Source organism: Gracilinanus agilis, chromosome 2 (assembly GCF_016433145.1).
Source record: "Gracilinanus agilis isolate LMUSP501 chromosome 2, AgileGrace, whole genome shotgun sequence".
NCBI classification, from domain to species: Eukaryota; Metazoa; Chordata; class Mammalia; order Didelphimorphia; family Didelphidae; genus Gracilinanus; species Gracilinanus agilis.
Window position 1 is genome coordinate 254,049,837 of NC_058131.1, and position 21,194 is coordinate 254,071,030.

Consider the following 21,194-nt stretch of genomic DNA (forward strand, 5'->3'; position numbering starts at 1 on the left):
AAATTGTCTGCTAGACAAGCTATAAAATTCCAAAGGAGTAATTCCCCCTTTCTTGGCTTTTTCTTGCTTTATTAGAAGGCCCTTTTGTAGGACTCGACTGTCAGAATTTGAGCTTGCTGGGTTCTGGTCCTGAGGACCTGGGTGCCTATTGCCTCTAAAACACAACTTTAATAACAATTGACTCATGAATGTTGGAGAATTCATACAGCTCCTTCTGGCGAAGTTTTACCATGAGTTTTCTAATGACTCAATGAATTGAAAGGCTTTCACAGATTCTTGGGGTCTGTTATCTTTTCTGAAGAGGCAGAACCATAAAAAACTCCAGTGCTAGAGTCAGGACACATGGGTTTGACTCTCATTTCTGTTCTTGCCTCCTAACTGTGTTGTGTACCAGAAAAGTCATTGAAGACTACTGAGCTTCAGTTTCCCCATTTGTAAAATGGATAACTGGGAAAAATAGTAGATTTTAAAGAACTGTATCCAGGTGAGTTACTATCATTCACTAGCTGTGGTTGACTGGAAAAATATTAACTTTGGAACTGGAGTCTCAAGACCTGGATTTGAATCCCACCTTTGTTACCTACTAGCTGTGTGCCCTTGGACCAGTCACTAAACCTTTACTAGCCTTATCTGTAAAATGAATATAATATCTATTTTCCTTCTCTTTCACAGTAGGATGAAATGTGATGATGGATGTAAAGTATTTTGTAGGGGAAAGTGTCAATAACAACAACAACAATGATAATAACAATAGCTAGCATTGACAGCACCTTAAGTTTTGCAAAATACTTTTCATACATTAAATCTGATTTGATTCTTACAACAACCCTGGAAGGTAGGTGCTTTTATCCTCTATTTTATGGAATGAGGAAACAGATTGAAAGAGGATGTCACTTGTCCAGAATCATACACCCAGTGAGTGACTGTAGCAGAATTCAAACTCAGATCTTCCTGACTTCAAATCAAATATTCTGTCCGCTGCACAGGCTGCCTGCTAATAATAGCATGACAAATTCTTCCTGTGTGACCAGCACTAAATTCAGCATGTTGGAGATGAAGGAGGAGTGGTGGTGATAGAGTCTCTGCCCTCGAGTACATTATAATCCAAACACTTGGTTGGATATAATCCAACCAACATAGTATGAGATACTATGAGCCACACTTTTCCTAAAAGTTTTGTTGCTATATCAATAATATGGAAATAGGTCCTGATCAATGAATGACACATGTAAAACCCAGTGGAATTGCACATTGGCTACGGGTGGGGAGTGGGGGGTGGAGGGAGGGGAGGGAAAGAACACAAATCTTGTAAACATGGAAAAATATTCTAAATTAATTAAATAAATAAAAAATTTTAAGATAATAAAAAATAAAATAAAAGTTTTGTTGCGGGACCTTATGAATGCCACAGATGTTATGTGTATATTTCATGTCATATGTCATTTAGATTATAAAGCTGAGACAATCATTCTAAGGTACTTGTTTTCTTATGCTTAGCAAGACTGGCTAGAATATTGAGCTTAATATCTTGCAGATAGCAATGTTCTCTCAAATAACAGAAGAAACAAATTAGTTATCTAGAACACATTTTTGTTGTTGAGTTCTTTCAGTCATGTCCAACACTTCTGATTCTTAAAAAAACAAAAACAAAAACAAAAAAAAACCAACCCCTGGCGGTCTCTTTGTATCACACTCCATTAGCAGCAGTCTTTCTTATAACAAGAAAATAGTTAATTAAACTGATTTTGAAAAATAAATAAATGGACTTTGATTATATTCAAAGGTATATACCACATCCTGCACTGTCTCTCCCCTGAAGAAACAAGGTATGTATGCTCCTCATTAGTGTTCTGAAGCCAACTCTGGTCAATTCACTTGCAGTGGTTTTTTACCTTTTACATGATTATAATTGCTGTATTTATGAATAGGATCATAGATTGAGAGCTGGAAAGGACCTTAGATGTCATTAAAAAAGGAGTCCCAATTAATGCATTGCTGGTGGATTTGTGAATTGATCCAGCCATTCTGGAAAGCAATTTGGAACTATACCCAAAGGGCTTTAAAAGACTATCTGCCCTTTGGTCCAGCCATAAACTGCTGGGTTTATACCCCAAAGAGATAACAAGGAAAAAGACTTGTATCAAAATATTTATAGCCACGTTCTTTGTGGTGGCAAAAAATTGAAAAATGAGGGTATGTCCTTCAATTGGGGAATGGCTGAACAAATTGTGGTATCTGTTGGTGATGGAATATTATTGTGCTAAAAGAAATAATGAACTGGAGGAATTCCGTGTAATCTGGAAAGACCTCCAGGAATTGATGCTGAGTGAAAGGAGCAGAGCCAGAAGAACATTGTACACAGAGACTGATACACTGTGATATAATCCAATGTAATGGACTTCTGTACTAGCAGCAAAGCAATAATCCAGGACAATTCTAAGGGATTTATAAGGAAGAACCCTATCCACATCCAGAGAAAGAACTCTGGGAGCAAAAACAGAAGAAAATCAATTGCTTGATCACATGGGTTGATGGGGACATGATTGGGGATGTAGACTCTAAGGCAGTGATTCCCAAAGTGGGCACCACCACTCCCTGGTGGGTGCTGCAGCGATCCAGGGGTGTGGTGATGGCCACAGGTACATTTATCTTTCCTATTAATTGCTATTGAAATTTTAAAAAAAATTTAATTTCCGGGGGCTAAGTAGTATTGTTTTCTGGAAAGGGGGTGGTAGGCCAAAAAAGTTTGGGGACCAGGATCACCCTAAGGCAAATATTAATAATATGGAAATAGATCTTAATCAATAACACATGTAAAACACAGTGGAATTGCTCATTGGCTACAGGAAGGAATGAGAGGAGGGGAGGGAAAGAACATGAATCATGTAACCATGGAAAAATATTCTAAATTAATTAAATAAAATTTTTCAAAATTTTTCTAAATAAATAAATAAAGAAGGAGTCCCAGAGAGGTGGAACAGTGATTTTGCCCAAGGTTTTCTTGGTTTTTCTTATTTCGCTGAATTGATTCATATAAGCTTCTCTGAATCTTTTCTAACCTGTCATTTCTCATGGCACATGAATATTTCTTTAAATTTCTCTACCACAATTTGTTCATCTGTTCCTACAGTCAATGAGCATCCATCTCATTCCTCATCTTTTGGCACTCCAGAAAGCCAGTGAGCATTAATTTCTTGGGTGCTATTGTGTGACTTTTTAACCATGGGACTTTGTTAGTTGGGGAACCTACAGTTCTTTCAGGAAGAGAAAACACATTGTTCATACTTAATAACTTGAAAATTTACACAAGGTTCATAACCATTTGATTCTTCACTTGCTGACTTGTAGCTTAGTCAGGTTTGAGGGGTATAGAGTCAAAGTGAGTCAATGAGAGCTTCTAGGAGGAGTAGAGTTCAAGAGGTGGAAGAACTCAATACAAGGGCAAGCCATTTCCTAGCCAAACTATGCCTGCATAGTCCCTATCTAGTATATAATAGTATTGGGGCCTGAGGTAAGTATACATGATTTAATATTTTTGCTTTGTGTAGTGTGTGTTCTCATATAGTATCTTGCTGTTTTCATGGCTATCCAGTAAGGCTTTAATTAATCAACATTAATTTTTATTTATTAAATTTATTAAAAATTGGTGGGTTTTGTGAAGTTTTCTTTTTAGCTCCCTTGATAAAACTTCATTTTAAAGCTCAAACAGTTTCTCCACAGGTTGTGAAATTGGGTTGAGTTCTCCCTTTTTGTTAAGATCTTTGTAAAGAAGTACAGAATTTGGGGGCAGGGCTGAAAAGCTGCTTGATTACCTCATGTAATGAATCCAGTGCCCTGGGCAGCTGCCATTTTGGGAATGGAAGGTCCTTGGCATTCCTGTGAGGAAGTGGTGAGGGAGGAATTGAAATCTCTGAAGCCACTTCTTAAGTGACTATTTTCCAATCAGAGATATCCTGAGAGGGACTAGATGATGATGTCATAAGGAGTATATAAAATGTGCATTAGAGGCTCTCTTTTGCCCCTCTCCTTCGCTGTTCTCTTGCTAGCTCTGGTCTAGTTCTCCTGCCTAGATGTTCATACATATGTCTCTTTCTTGCCCAGCTCTTGTCCAGTCAAGCTGCCTAGTCACTCAGCTGCTCAATTTGATGCCTCCAACTCTCTCTCTCTCTCTCTCTCTCTCTCTCTCTCTCTCTCTCTCTCTCTTTCTATCTCTCTCTGTCTGTCTCTGTCTGTCTGTCTGTCTGTCTGTCTGTCTCTGTCACACACACACACACACACCACCTTTTGCCCTGTTCAAATTCCTTGGTGTCTGTTTAGACTGGTGAGAGTCCACTAGCTAGTTAGATTTTTTTCTAGCACCTGATTAATATATAATTTTATATTTAATATATACAGCCTCTGGATATTTCATTTATTACATGAGGTAGTCAGAAAATTGGAGATCTTTGTGAGGACAACTCTGAAGACAACTCAGAGACCACCAATTCAAGCCCCTCATTTACCACATGAAGAAGCAAGGCTTAGGGTAGTTAAACTACTTATTCTTGCCATGCAATGTTGAAACTAGGGCAAAGTCCCAGACCTCTTGGTTCCCTGTCAGTTATTGGAAGTATTTCTACAATGGCTCCAGGAAACAAGTAAACAAGGCTTTTTAGATGAATTCTTCATGGTCCCCATCAATTGTAGGAGCTCAGATTTCTAGTTTTGTTTTGTTTTTTTGTGGAAATGCAAATATTTTATCACAATAACAAAACATGGCCCTTTTCTTCATGAAGCCTTTTGTGAAAATCAAAAAGAGGCGGCGAAAACCCAGCAATGTGAAAAGGTATTCTCATTAACCTCTCTTTAGCTACCACCATTCCTAACAAATTCTGGCCGCCTTATCCCTTGCTTTCCCTACTTCTCATTACTTTTCTCCTTTGGCTCTAACAGATCACAACCTGCGTTCATCTCTCCTAAAAAGACAGAGATGTCTCTTTGCTCTGTTCCGCTTGGCTGGCTTGTCCTTGCCTTTTGAATATCCAGCTAGGGAGTGAGGGATGGCCAGAGCTGCTTTTTCCATCTCAGCATCTCACAGTTGGAATGGACCTTATAGGTCATTTAGTCTGAAGTGAAATGGACTAGAATCTCCCTGGTTAGTAGTAATCCAACTTCTGCTTGAAGATCTCCAGTGATGTGGAACTGACAACCTCCCAAGGAAGCCCATTCCATTATTGAATAGTTCTAGTTGTTAGAAAAGTTTTCTGTATATTGAATCTCAATCTGCCTCTCTGCAAATACCATTGAAAGGCCCCCATTTCTCCTAATTCTTCCCCCTGGGGCCAAAGAGAACAAATCTAAACTCATTTCTATTTGTCTTTCAAATACTTGAAAAGAGCTATAATTCCCTTCACCTTCCTCCTACCTCATAAGACTTCTCTATTTTAAACCAATCCTCATCTGGCATAGCCATCAATCTGTTCACCCCTTTGTGGGATAAATCATCAATGTCCTTCTCAAAGTGTAGCACCCAGAGTTGATCACAGTTCTCTAGATGGATTCTGATAAAGACAGAAGACAGTGCTGCCATCATCTCCCTTGGTCTGAATGCTGAGCCTCCCTTAATGCAACCTAAGTTGGTACCAACATAGATTTAATTGGCTGTCATGCCACAGAATTGACTCAACGTGAGCTTGTGGCACACCAGAATACCATTTACAGATACAACTTTAAAGCCCCTTGGTATAGAACTCTCTTCTCATTGGTGGAGAGTAATGACATTGCCTATATGAAGAGTAGAGAGAGAGAGAGAGAGAGAGAGAGAGAGAGAGAGAGAGAGAGAGAGAGAGATTGAGATTGAGAGCACACCAAATTCTTCAGTCTCTTTGCATCTCCTAAGTCTCTTCATACTCCCAACTCTATCCTATCCCTCAGGCTGGCATCACTCTCCACCATTGTAGAAGATCCTCTACTAGTGGGCTTTGGGTCTTGAGTAACAAACGGAATGGTTGTCTAACAACACTTTTCCAATCCTGTTCTTGTGAAGTTGATTTGTTTTATGCAAATATCCTGCTTAAATCTTATTAGACTCAGTCTGTGATTCTAGCTTGTTATAATATTTTTTGGACTTTGACTCTGTTAGTCATCTCTAGCCTTGTGTTCTGTGTGAAAGTTACCCGTCTGACACCTAGGGATTCATTGAAGTCAATGGTAAAAATATTAAGTGTGAACCAGAATGGGAACTTTCTTCTTACTATTATCACCTTCAGCAACCTTGGACCAAGAGATATGCTCTATTGTGAGAAGTATCAAGTACTCTAAAAACTCAAGGTATTATCCCTATATTGTACTTTCAAAACATCTTCCTTTTAATCGCTTAAAAGTCTGTCTGTTTCTGTGTCTTTATATTTCTGTTTCTACCTGTCTGCCTCTCTATATAAAACTGTATATATTTTTTGGTTTTGTTTCTCTCTCTGCCTCTATTTCTGTTTCTTTCTGTCTCTGTCTGCCGGTTTCTCAATATCTCTGTTTTTGTCTCCGTTTCTTTCTGTCTATATTCTCTTTCTGTCTGTCTCTGTCTCTCTATGAAATTGTATATATTTCTATTTTTGTCTCTTTCTGTCTACTTCTATCTCTGTCTCTATATTTTTGTTATTTAAATAACTGAATATCCAGGAAAATACTTTGAACAAGCCATAAGTGACTTCCTAAAGGAAATAAAAATTTCAGGATCAGATGATTTATAAGTGAATTGTATCAAAATTCAAAGAAAAGTAATTGCAATATTACACAAACATTACAAAAATAAGGGAAAAAAGTATCTTCCAAATCTCTTTCTGTGATATTAATTTGGTCCTGATACCTAAATCAGGAAGAACAAAATAGAAAACAAAAACTATAAACTAACATCTCCAATGAAAATGGACACAAACATTTAAAATAAAATATTAGCAAATTGACTAACATTTTAGAAAGATTATACACTATGATCAAATTGGATTTCTACCAGAAATGCAGGTTTGGATTAATATGAGGAGGACTCTAATGATAATAAACTTTGTTAATAATTTAAATAATCAGAACTAAATTATTATGTTAATAGATGGATTTTGGCAAAATTCAACATCTTTTTCTGTTAGAAACACTAGAAAGCATAGGAATAAATAGAACTTTTCTTAATATATTACACATTATTTATCTAAAACCATAAATAAACATGTAATAGAGAAAAATTAGAGACCTTTCCATTAAGATCAAATGTAAAGCAAAAATGCCTATTACCACTAATATTACCAAATTGCTATAAAAGTTTCCTAAAGCAATCAGATAATGACAGAAATAGTTCCAGAATTGGAGTGGGGAATAAAGAGGGAAAAAGGATATTTTCAGAGATAGAGGTGTTGTTTAGACCATGGAGGAAATGGATGAAAAACCGGAGTCTAGAGTGAAGTGAAGCATCACTGTTATTTAAACTCCCCTCCAGCTTTACTGATCTATCTCTGTCTTCACTATACCAAGGATCCTTCCTTCCTTCCTTCCTTCCTTCCTTCCTTCCTTCCTTCCTTCCTTTCTCCCTCCCTCCCTCCCTCTCTCTCTCTTTCTTTCTTTCTTTCTTTCTTTCTTCCTTTCTTTCTTTCTCTTTCTTTCTTTCTCCCCCTCTCTCTCCCTCTCTCCCTCTTCCTTCTCTCCCCTTCTCCTTTACCTTCTGTCTTAGTATCAGTTCTAAGACAGAAGAACACCAAGGATTAGTCAAGTGACTTGCCCAGGGTTGCATACCTAGGAAGTGTCTGAGACCAGATTTGAAACCAGGTCCATTTTGCTATCCACTGTACTATGTAGCTTCTCTGATATGAGGTATTGTTTCAGTCTGTCAAATAATATTTCTTGAGCATCAAAAACGTTCAAGTCATGGGCAACTGATATAGTAGTTTTTAAAATGTCTATTATCTGTAATCATAATAGATATAGTTAATCTGATTTTTTTAAAGAGAGGTCAAGATGACCTCTAAGACCCTTTCTAGCTCTGACATTGTATATTCTAAGTCTTCTTCCAGCTCTAGAGGCTTGGGTCTATGAATTTAAGTTCTTCCTTATAGAACAAAGGATTCCTGAGAAGGAATTGTACATATTAAAAAAACCTGTAAATATTCTGGCTTGTCCCTTTTCCCCACATACTTGACATGGAAACTGTTTTTAAGGTTTAGATACCTTCTGAAACATCATTTAAATCCTCAGTTTCTTATTTTGGCATCTACCCATAGACCTTTCTCCTACTGCCCAGGCTCACCAGAATTATTGAGCAAAGAGCAGTGTGCCATAGGTTAAAAAAAAAAAAAAAGATATCACCATCAGTGAATGGGGTTCCCTGGTACTGGGTTATTGCATTAGCTCAAGGTCCATAGACCTTGGACAGAGCTTGAGCCCAACAGGCTGAGGCAGAAATCATTTGCTGCTGACTGCTTCTTTATGCTGGTCTCTGCCTAATTCTTTTATTTTATTTTTTAAAGGATCATAGGATTTCGAACCAAACTACTTCTTTTTACATATAGGGAAGCTGAGACAGAGAGAGAGGCAGTGATTTTCCCATGGTAACAAAGGTAATAGGTAATAATGAATGGCAAGTAGCAAACTGCAAGTCTAAGTCTAATTTGTTCTAAATCCAGTGATGTTTTGTTATCATACATTCTCTGTTTCTGTCTCTGTCTCTCTGTCTGTCTGTCTGTCTCTCTCTCTTTCTCTCTCTCTCTCTCTCTATATATATATATGTGTGTGTGTGTGTATGTGTGTGTGTATGTAATATATAGATATATAATTTTTATTTTCCCAGTTACTTATAATAACAATTTTCAACATACATTTTCCAAAAGCATAAGATCCAAATTATCTTCCTCTTTCCCTTGCCTCCCTGCTCCCAGAAATGGTAAGCAATTTGGTTATCATATATTATTAATCATCTATCATCATTGTAGTCAGTCAAATGGAAACTGGAAACTTGGATGCTTTCTATGGGCTTCCAAAGCCCTTATTATTGACCCCTCTTTCTTCCTGTCTTCTGTGACATCCTTATAGGACAGTAGAAGGACCACAGTTTAGAGAAATTAAAATTGAGTCCTGACTTGGTCCCTTCCTGATGATATGACTGAGAAGTTATTTAACTTCTTAGTCTTTATTTTCTCATTTGTAAATGGGAGTAATGCTTTCAATGCATATCTCACAGGGTTGTTGTAAAGAGAATGCTTTGTAAACCTTTAAGTATTATATACATTTGTTATACATACTATATACATACATAAATACTATATACATTTGTTATTGTTGTTGTCATGATATCTCCTTCCTTCCTGTCAATATTCCACACACTTTCACATAACTTCAGAGTAAGAAAGGGTCTTTAAGGTTATCTAGATAAACCTTTATTTGAACTGAAATCTCTCCTAAAGTTAATATGTGATCATTCTTCCCTTCCTCCCTTCCTCCTCCTTCCCTCCTTCTCTCCTTCTCTCCTTCCTTCTACTTCCTTTCCTCCCTCCTTCCTTCCTTCCCTCTTTCCCTCCCTCCTTCCTTTATTCCTTCCTTCCTTCCTCCCTTCCTTCCTCCCTCCTTCCCTCCTCCCTTCCTCCATCAGTTCCTTCCTTCCTTCCTTCCTTCCTTCCTAACTTCCTTTCTTCCTTCCTAACTTCCTTCCTTCCTTCCTTCCTAACTTCCTTCCTTCCTCCTTTTCTTTCTTCCTCTCTTCCTACTAATTCTCAAAATCATAGAATCTGAGAATTAGAAGAGACATCAGCAACTGCCTGGCCCAGATCTCAAGTAAAAGGAATCCCTACAACGATATACCCAACAAATGGTTGCCCAGTCTTTTTAGATCTCTATGGAAGGGGAACCAAACAGTTCTTAAGGCTTTGAGACAACTCCAGCCAGCCTTTAGGTAGCTTCTTCTGACCACAAACCTAGATCAAGCTTCTTGCATCTTCCACTCATTGTTATTAGTCCTGGCTTCTGGGGATAAAAGGGATAAATCAAATCCCTCAACAACATAACAGACCTTGAAATACTGAAAGTTAGTTATCATGTCCCTGAGTCTTCTCTTCTCCAGGCTAAAATTCCCCAATCTTCAGTTAGCATGAGTGAAGAAAGATGATTGGCCCTAGTCAATTCTTGGGACCCATCAATTTGAGCAGTTGATGATTCTTTTCTGTCTGTTGAGAGGCAATATGATATAATAGACAGAACATTGGTTGAGGGGTTATGATCTGGGGACTGAGTTCTATTCCTTGTTCTATTGCTTTTTGACCAGGTGACCTTTGTCTCCTCATTAAGTCTCAGTTTCTCTGTCTGTAAAATGGGGATAATGATACTTGCATGCCCTGGGTTGTTGGGTCTTCAAAGAGTTATCTAATAATAATGAAGTAATTTGGTAGAAAATATTGTCATTAAGGAAATGGATGCATATAGACCCTCTTCCTTTGTTTTAGCAGATGACATCTCCCACTCCTGTGTCCATCAGCATCACCAAAAGGGCAAATTTCCTGACAAGGAAAGCAAAAATAGCCAGGACTCCCTTCTGGAATGAAGCAATTAGGATCTTAGTAACAAACTACAAATGTATAAATGTTGTTCTGTCTCCAGGAGGAGGCTTGGAAAGGTGACAGAAATGGAAGCAGAAAACAGGTCCTACTTGCTGAAACTTGCAAATTTCTTCTCATTGATATTTTTTCCTTCCAGTTGGTGTCTACCACCTGCTAGGATCACAAACCATGCAGGAGCTGTCTTGCCACAGACACATTTCTATCTTCAGTGCCTTTCTGTAATGGGCTATGCAAATTTATGAGGAGGATTCTCTGAGCTTTCCAAGCCAGAGTAAGCAGCAGAAATCTTCTCTGGGCAAAGTTATTTGTGTGAAGCATGCTGTAAATATTTGTCTAGCCCAAGAAAATGACTTAAATTACATAATTAAACTCTTTATAGACTTGGCTTTCTTATGCAATGACTAGGATGAGGGGATGGACAACAGCTGTCCTCCAGTTTTTCTGAAGAAGAGCCTGTTGTTTTTTTAAAGATAGCTTCCCTCCCCTGGTACTGTTATGCTTTATTGCATTTCTAGGGATAATGAGAAACCAGGGGAAAAAATGTCACCTTAAAGGCCAGAGCACTGTATTTGGAGTCACAGGGCCCAGATTTGAATCCCAGCTCTGCTAATTGCAGCCTGTGTGAACTTAGGTAAGTTTCTTTCCTTCTCTGATTCTCAGGTTCTCCTACATGATGTTGGGATCATAAATTTGGAGATGGAAGAGCCTGAACATTCAACCTGTTCCTTTTAAAGGTGTTAGAAAATAAGGTCCAGAGAAGTTAAGTAATTTTTAAGTTTTTAAGAAGTCAAGTAATTAGAATTAGAGGTAGGATTTGAACCCGCACATTCTGACCCCAAGTCAGTGCTCTTTCTATTTTTCTACAGTGGGCACTGGACTAGAGAACACTGATTTCTCATATTGATATGGTACTTTAAGATGAACAGAGAACCACCCTGGCAGCCAGGTTACACAATTACTGTTATCCCCATTTTGTTGGTGATGATTTTTTATTCTTGTAGGAAACTCCCTCTGACAAAGCAACTATTCTGTTCCTACTAGGTTTTGCTAGAGCATTTAGAAGTTAAGTGCTTAGGGTCATACAACTAGGCTCTAGCCACTAAATACCTGTTGCACCTCCCCATTTAAGTGCTTAGGGTTATACAACCAGACTTTCACTCCCAGATGCCTGGTTGCCCCTTTCTATTTAAGTTCTTTGGGTTATACAACCAGGCTCTCTAACCACTAGATTCCTGGTCACCTCTCCATTTTTAGAAGAGTAAATAGCCTTGGAGAATGGTCATCCACTTGGCAAATGGCATTTAGTCCATGCCCAGTAACAGCTGTGCAAGTACCATCAAAAAAATTCCTTTTCCCGAACCCTGCCTCCTAGCACACCAGTCCTTGCCCTCCGATTCATCTTATGGCATTCTCCTCATCACATTTTAAAAGAGCAATGATTCAGGGACATAGGACTTAGTGTTCAAATCTTATCTCTGATATTTCCTCCCTGCTCAAAGGGATCAAAGATTTGCACCCAAGTCCTCCGACTTTAAACCGGGGAATCTTTGTCCCATCACACTAATCTCTAATCATCCTTCTAGCTTTTAATTCTATGATTATCAGTAATAATAGTAATTGGTGTCTAAATGATGCTTTTTAAGACTTCAAAGTACTCTGAATGCCCTTTCTTCTCAGAATCATGAGGGAGGGGGCCTAGATATTATTATCATCAACATCCCCATCAGAAAAAAAAGAGGCAGCCAAGATTCAGGGAGGATAAGTGGATTCCTCATGGTCACACAGCCATTAAGTATTGGATCCCGGGTTTAAACTCAGGTCTGCTCCTGACTTGAAATCTTGTGTTCTCTTTATTTATTTTACTTCATCTTATCAGAAAAAGGTGGGAAGGCAATCATGGGTCTCTGGAACAAGGGGCAAAGAACCTAGGAATAAGAGGTGTGCTGGCAAATGTTTAACAACTGGATCTTAAAAAAATACCTATGACCCATTTTTTTTTGGCAGTGAATTTCTCTAATCTAAGGAAATCATGGCAGTTTCATAAAATATAAAATAAACTACAAGTGGATAAAAAAATTAAACTTTTGACTCTCTGGAAAACATGTTTCATAGTACAATAAATGATATGTGCTTCTTTCCATTTAAGGGGTTAATTTTCATTTGGAATATCTTAGAGAACAAAAATTCAATTTGCATTAAAAGCTTGGCTTTTACTCACTCCAGTGTGGAGGAGAGACTGTGAAATTTCAGAAGTTCTTAACAGTGTCCTTCTAGTCTTGATAACTCAGTGATATAATATTTTGGTGCCTGATCTGGGTACTTTCTTGTTCATTTTCCTCATCACTCTGGGTAATGGGCTCTATTATTGGCAATTTATCTTGGTCAAACCTTCTTCTTGCAAAACTATCCCTCATAATGAAGGATACATGGAAGTTATTTTTCCACATTTTGGGCAAAAGAGTCTTAAGAAATTTTAAGGGAAAGTTAAAATAGGAGATACACCTAGCATTTGGAAAATGAATGGGTGAGATGGAAGTTAAACAGTGGCTCTAGAACTCAGCTCAACTCTCATTCAAAAACTGGCACAACTGGGGCAGTGAGGGGGCTCAGGGGATAGAGCACTGACCCTGGAGATGGGAAGTCCTGGCTTCAAATCAGACCTCAGACACTTCCTATCTGGGTGAGCCTGGGCAAGTCACTTAACTTCCATTGCCTAGCCCTCAATTATCCTCTGCCTTAGAACCAATATTTAGTGTCAATTCTAAAACAGAAGGAAAGGGTTTAAGAAAACAAACAAAAAACTCAACTCAACTCTTTCTCACGAGTTGGCATAATTGAGCCCAGAACTCTAACTAGGTTCCCTTGCTCATGGAGGTATATAATTCAGAGCAATAGAAAGAGAACTGGAGGGGAAATCGATAACCCAGAACTCAGTCTATCAATAAATGTTATGCCATTTCTCCATCTGGGGCTCAATTTCACAATGTGAATTGGACTTTATGACCTAAAGTAGTTATGTCCAAACTTTTAAATTTCATATCCTTATTTATTATTTAAAAAAAGAATTTGCGCTTGCATCCCCCAATGTGTAAGTGTGTGTGCACCTATATCTATCTCTGTGCCTATTTATGTATAAATTACCAGTGATAACTCATTCTGGCCCATCCAAAGAATAGTCAGGGGTGGAGAGAGTAGAGGTCAAACCTATTATTCACACCTTCTTTTGCTTCCTTAGTTCTCTGGTCCCTTCCAGCTCTAAATGCTGTGATCTTTTCCCTACTTTACCATTTTGCTTAGGATGGTCCCTAAGGATGGTTCAGATACAGAGAGGTTCACAGAATGTCACTCCAAATATCATTGTCCTTCCCTCCACCAGTCTGGATTCCATACTCTGTGGGCACCTCCCTTCTCATTAATAGAACACCCTGCCTCACTGAGGTGAGCTTTGAACCCATCAGTCCACTTGATCTTCCCTGTTCCCTGAAGGGCAGAGCTTTGCTGTCTGCTTAGGAGCTGTGCTGCCCAAAGGAGATCTGTGAATCATAGAGCAGCTATTTGTTATGGAAATGCACTCCATGCCACTGGATTCCACAGGGATTGCAATTTATATTATGAATTAACTCCTATTATAGGAAAGATTCCTGTTGACTCATGAAAATTAAAAATAACCATAGGGAAGAAAGAGATGCATTTGAAAATTTAGGATCTTAGTCCCAGGGGCAAGAAAGGATTTGCTTTTTGCAAACTGACAGCAAAGCCCAAAATCAGCTGAGGGAAACTAGAATGGAGCTCCATGGGATGGAGAGCTTCTTCCAAAGCAATGTGGGGATAAGAGAAAGATAAATAGAATCAATATAGATAGAGCAATAGGAAATGAGACTGTTTACTGTTAATTTTCCATAATAGTATTTTAACTTAACTGTAAAAACCTTGAGGGGAAGAGAGCTCACTTGTCATCTCCACAACTACTCTTCCGAAAGAAAGCAACCTCTCTTCGTTTCTGCTCTGAATTCCCTTTGCTGATGTTTAAATTAGCCATCCTGATTAGAATTCCGAAGCAATCCCTCCCTGGAAACGCAGAGGCAACATGGTAGAGTGGATAGAGCACTGGACTTGAGTCAATTCACATCTCTTGAGCATTCCCTTGCCTGTGAGGATTCTCCTTAGTTGTTCTGTCTCCCTCAGCAGAGGCTGATTCACGCCAGCCATCTCTTCATTTCCCATCCAGCTGTACTTCTCTGAACTTTTCCATAACAGTCCTGCTCTCAGTACTCTTCTCCTTCCCCACCACTAACTCATTTTTTAGCTTCCTTTTGTGTGTCTTCCCCCATTAGATTCTAAGCTCCTTGAGGGCAGGGACCATCTTTTTTTTCTAAAGTATTCCTGACAAGTCATTACCCAGTCTTTACTGGAAGACCTCCAGTGAGAGAGTTTACAGCCTTCTAGAGAGCTCATTTCATCTTTGGACAGCTCTAAACTTTTTAAAGTTACTTGGTTTTTTAAAAATTAAAATTTTTTAAATTAAGAAAAATCTATTTTTCTTTATATCTGTATTCCTAGCACATAGTACAGAACCTAGTACATAGCACTGAATAAATATTTATCAGCTGATTGACTACTGTAATTAAGGAGCAAAAGGAAGAGAGTACCCCAGTTCCAAGGTGAGAAAGATGTTCCTGTGGAAGGGAACAAGGCAGGCATGGGAGCAGCTCATGTATTCAATCTGCAAGTAAGCATGGATTTGTCTCCCCCACTAAATTGTGACCTCCTTGAAGGTAGTGACTGTTTTTTGCCTCTTTGTGCTTGGCAAATAGTAGGCACTTAGTAAATGTTTATTTACTTTCAAATCTGACTTGTGTGACCCTGGGCAAGTCATTCAGCCTCAACTGCTTAATCCTTTTACCTTGGAACTAATACTTAGTATGGATTCTGAGATAGAAGGTAAAGGTTTTAAAAAAAATGTTTATTGACCAACTGAAAGCCTTGGGAGATTGGTATATCATATATACATTTTAATGTATTTCTTTTCATAGAACTTTTTAGAGTTAGAAGGCATCTTAAAACCCCTTAAATCTAATTTAACCTTCTCTGCCCATCCCTCCCGTATGCAAACAGCTGAAACAGTGGCAAAAGTAGTTAATGAATTGCCCTAGTTCTCCTGGTTAGAAAAGCAGATCTAAACCCCAATCCTCCTGTTTCAAGTTGGTGCCCTGGCCACTCTGCTATGTTGCCTCTGTTTCCTGTGAGGGGTTGCTCTAGAGTACTACCCAGGATAGATAATTGAAACTTCAGCCAAGGGGGAATTCAGATGAGAAATAAAGGAATATTTCCTTTTGTGGGCAGCTGTGGAGAGGAAGCAGATGAGTTCTCTTCTCCTTTGAGCCTTTACAGTTAAATGAAACACTAATCTCCTGGGAAGGACTGGGTGAAGTCTATAGTTAGAGAATGGTTACCTGGACCATCAGCATATTACAGAATCTGAGAAGATATCTCAGAAGTCATCCGAGTCATAGACCTACCACACATTGCAAGACATTCCTCATTGGTTCCCTTGCAGATAAAAAAAAATATGGAGCTCAGAAATTTGGCACTCAGATATGCTGTGCAATACAAAATCTGTCAAGGGCTCTCCATCAAGGCTACCCAATATGGTATCATTGAATGTGGACCCTGAACACATTCTAAACTTCAGTCTTGTACCAAGTGAAGGCAACCAGCTGGGTCTGAAAGCACCGACTCTTCCCCTCCCTCTCCTACACAATGATTCTCACACGTATTCTCTTGAACATATACTCTAATTTCATTAAATGCCAGTGCTAAATCTATCAACAGGGAGCTAAGTAGTAGGGGATAGTGTGTCAGGTCTGGAGTCAGGAAAACTTCTCTTCCTGAGTTCAAATCTGACTTCAGACCCTAGTTGAGTCACCCTAGGTAAGTCATCTTTTTGCCTCAGTTTCCTCAACTGTAAAATGAACTGGAAAAAGGAATTTTCAAACCACTTTGCCAAGAAAACCTGAAATGGTTCACAAAGAGTTGGATACAATGGGAAATGATACAACTCCATAAGCAACCCGCAAGTTAAACCTCCTTCACCCCAAAGCTAATGTTTCCCTAAGGCTCAACACTGGGTTTTGAGGCCACAGACACCTCAATCTCTTAAACTGGCTTGTAAAATCATAGACAGCTGCATCCTGGCACAGACTCTAGGACACAGCTTTTCTTGCCTTCAATCTGGGTATCCCCGGACTAGAACAATCTAGTCCAACCTGGAGCCAAACAGGAATCCTCTCTAAAGTATTCCTGACAAGTCGTCATCCAGACTTTATTGGAAGACCTCCAGTGAGAGAGTTTACAGCCTTCTAGAGAGCTCATTTCATTTTTGGACAGCTCCAAACTTTTTTAAAGTTGCTTGGTTTTTTAAAAATTAAAATGTTTTTAAATTAAGAAAAATCTACTTTCTCTGCTTTCTCTCTTCTTGCCTATGTTAGGGGAAAAAGAAGAAAAAAATAAAATCCTTTTAACAAAAATGTACAGTCAAACCAAATATATGTATATATTCCTCCGCTGGCCATGTACAAAAAACTAGGGTCTCATTCTGCACCCTGAGGCCATCACTTCTAGGACAACTGTGATTGTAAGAATATTTTTCCACCTGTTCTATTCAGGAGAATATCACAGAAGGTCTGGAAAAATGCTGAAATAATGTCAAAGTTCAGTAGCAGGTACCTAACAGTTAGAAAAAAAAGGGGAAGAAATATCAAAACCTGATTTCCAGTTGGGAGCTCTTGTCTTTGGTCACACCAAAACCGACATGCTGTCCCTTTTTCAACTCCGAAGGAACAAGTAGTGGCTGGATACATACTAATTCTCAGCAGCTCTCTTCAGGCTGGGGTAGGGAAGAGGAGGAGGGTGGGGGGAAATCTGCCTTTGTGGTTGCAGGCATAAGTGCTAGCCTGCTGTTATGCTAAAAATTTCTGTCTCGGGAAAGTTTCAGGCTAATTTTCAGGGAGAAAATTAGATGAAAAGTGGCTTTTAAACACTGAAAGTCTTGTGTTGAAAAAAAACTTCGTTCCCATGGAAACATTTTCTTTTATCATCCTTGTTGCAATGTCATAAATCGAGCCCCCTAACAGAAACACAATTGAGGTAATTGCTGCGGAGGAAGTCTGTGATGGGCTTGAGCCTGGCCTTCCAGGGCCTCCTTGCAAAGCTGAGTTGGGAAACTTTTACACTCAGCCCATTACTTTTCTTTCTTTCCTTTAAAAAAAAAAACAACAACCCTTACCTTCCATCTTAGAGTAAATACCAAATATTGGTTCTGAGGCAGAAGAGCATTAAGGGCTAAGCAACTGGGATGAAGTGACTTGCCCAGGATTACACAGGTAAGAAATATCTGAGGGCACATTTGAACCCACGACCTCTCATCTCTAGGCATGGCTCTCAACTCACTGAGCCATCCTACTGCCCCTCAGCCCACTACTTTTCTTTTTTCCTTTTTTTTTTTTTTTAAACCCTTAACTTTTGTGTATTGGCTCCTTGGTGGAAGAGTGGTAAGGGGTGGACAATGGGGGTCAAGTGACTTGCCCAGGGTCACACAGCTGGGAAGTGTCTGTGACCAGATTTGAACCTAGGACCTCCTATCTTTAGGCCTGGCTCTCAATCCACTGAGCTACCCAGCTGCCCCTCTTTTTTCTTTTTTTTCTGAGAAGGGAAGTGATGACTTCCCTTTATATTTAACCATTATGTTGCCCATCCTTTTTTGTTTTGGTTTGGTTTTAGATTTAAATGTTTTATTTTTTAGAAAAATTTTCCATGGTTAGCCCACTACTTTTCAAGGAGAACTGAACTCACCATTTGAGTTGAATGCAGGGATGCTAATAGCAGGTTTGAGGATTTTATTAAAGTGCATTAGTCAAGTTTACAAAAGACAATCTTAAATGTCACATTGCCTTTGATTCAATGAACATTTAAGCCCCTACTACAGAAGCATCATGGTATAATGGTAAGAAACTGGACTTGGAAGACTTGGGTTCAAATCTTCCTCGCAACATTTCTGACTGTGTGGACCTTGGTGAGTCACGTAAATGCCACATCTCGGGAAACCCCCTACAAATGATCTACTGAGGGCTGGCGATCTGTCATTGATGGACCCAGGCAAGCTAAGTCATAGATTCCTCGTGTATTTGCACATTCATCCAAGTAAGGTCCTGATCCTTCCTGTATATGCCCATTCATATGGGCAAGACCTTATGCTAGGTATAGAGACAAAATGAGGTTACTCCTACTTTCAAGAAGGTTACGATCTAATAGGGGAGATTCTTCACATACACAGATCACTGCAATACAGACTGAATGTGTAAGAGGGGCAACTTGGGGTAGTTGAAAGAGTAATGGACTCAGAATCAGGATGTCTGGGTTCAAATTCCAGCTCTAGTGCTAGTTAGGTAACCCCAAGTGAAGTGCTTAACCTCTGAACATCAATTGGCTCATTCGTAAAAGGAGAATCATAATGCACTATTTACTTTATAGAATTATGATGGGAAGAATGCTTTGCCAACCTTAAAGTGCCATAGAAATTTCACTCTATTGATCAATAATCACTCATCAAGTGCCTACTATGTGCCAGGCACTGTGCTATTGTGCAAGAGACAACAAAAGAAACAAGAGATAGTGCCTCCTCTCAAGGAGTTTACAATCTAAAGGAAGAGACAACAAACAAATATATACAAACAAGCTCTGTATGGGATAAATAGGAAATAATTAAAAGAAGGAAAACATTAATTTTAAGGGGTTGGGAAAGGTTTCCTGGAAAATATGGGAGTTTAGTTGGCAGTTTAGTTTAGAAGGGAGCCAAAGAAGCCAGTAGAGATGAGGAGCGAGAGCATTCTAGGTATGGAGGACAGCCAGAGAAATGTGAGTTTTTATCAGTTCTTATAAACAAGGTCCTCCCTCTGAGAGTTCTGAGGGGTTCTTTAAACTCCTTAAATTTAAAGTAGACATTGACATGGTACTGATTCCACCCCTTAATTTCATTTTAATTTAGTACTATCTGGTATAGCTCAATTAAATCCAACAAATATTTATTAGGCATTAACTATATACATAGAACACCATGCTGGACCGTAGGGGAGAAAAGAGATTTAGATTACAGAATCTCAGGATTAGAAGGCAACTTGGAGGCCAGTGAGTCCAGCCCATAGTTAAAAAAGAATCCCTTTTATGGCATCCCCAACAAGTAGCCCTCCAGCCTCTACTGGGAGATTTCTAGCGATTAGAAACCTATTGCCTGACAAAGCAGCCCATTCTGTATTACCTAACACCCAGGCTTGGGTGTCTTGAAGCTTCACATATATGTGGGAAGCTCACCTGGTATAGTAACAGACTTGGAAAGGACGGTAGCCTGAGATGGTCTGCTGGGCTCTGCCCTGGGGATAAAGGTGTGAAGAACTTCCTCTCTTTAATGAGAGAAAATGTCAGGGACTTTCCATCACTTTCAAAGCTCCCAAGAAACCAACAAAAAATTCGATAGAGGAAGCGAAAAGATCCCACTTGGAAAGTTCTAGAAGAGAGGAAGGGAATTGATTTCCTTGCAACTCAGGACCAGATGACCTTTTTACAAAGCCCTTTGCTGACAGGTGTCATTTCATAAGACACATTTAAATCCCTTATTTTATGATCCCATGAGGTGGCTGGGACAGGAATTATTATTCTCATTTGACAGGTATGAAAAATTGATAAGTGATTTGCCCAAATACAACCAGCTAGTCCATGATGAAATGGGAAAAGCACTTAACTTGGACTCCTAGGATATGAATTCAAATCTAGATTTAATAACAGTCTGATCTCAGGCAGCACACTTAGCCTTCCTTGGACTCAGTTTCTTCATCTGGAAAAAACTATTTCATAGGATTATGAGGGGAAGAATATTTTCCCCACCTTAAGATGCCATAGAAATATCACTCAGATAGTCAATAAACATTCATTTAGTGCTAGTTTGTGCCAGACATTGTGCTAAGTGCTAGAGACACCAAAAGAAACAAAAAAGTAGTCCCTGCTTTCAAGAAGTTTACATTCTAAAGAGGGAGACATTAAGGAAACATGTATGAACAAACTTCATTCAGGATAAATAGGAAATAACCAATAGAAGGAAAGCACTAGAATTAATTGAGCTCTAAGGTCTCTTCCCACCCTAGATCTGAGATCCGGTGATTGGTAGAGCCACAATTTAATCTTCTGTTCCTAGCCCAATGTTCTGTAGGCTGGTACCCCGAGTCTCTGTTGATCTCCTAGGTGCTTTGAAAGTGTTGGGGTGAGTTTGACATTTTGTTCCATTGAGAACAGCACAGTCTGAAAAAGGACAACTTTGGCCCCTCTGTCCTACTCTCCAGGAGTCACTGTGATCTCCACGCCCTTTGCCTTTTTGTTCCCGTCTCCCAGGGTAAATACTGCCAACATGTTCAAACTTAAGCCAAGGGTGAAAAGTCCAGCATTTAGATTCTCACTGGCAGAGGACTTGCCCTAGTAATGGGCTTGTTATTTCCATTGCTGACCTCAGAAAACTGTACCTTTCACCCACTGAGCCCAGGGCAACAAAACCCTGGAACTTCCCACTGTGTTTCTCTCACTGAT

The 21,194-nt window shown here is 39.1% G+C and overlaps 1 long non-coding RNA gene across 1 annotated transcript in view; it reads left to right on the plus strand.

Moving 5' to 3' along the window:
• Window positions 1–9,680: 9,680 nt before the first annotated feature.
• The window catches only part of LOC123237148, a 36,328-nt gene continuing 24,814 nt past the window's right edge, over window positions 9,681–21,194 (plus strand). The window contains exon 1 of the long non-coding RNA XR_006505454.1: window positions 9,681–11,196. This is a non-coding gene — a long non-coding RNA (uncharacterized LOC123237148). The remainder of the gene's footprint in view (window positions 11,197–21,194) is intronic.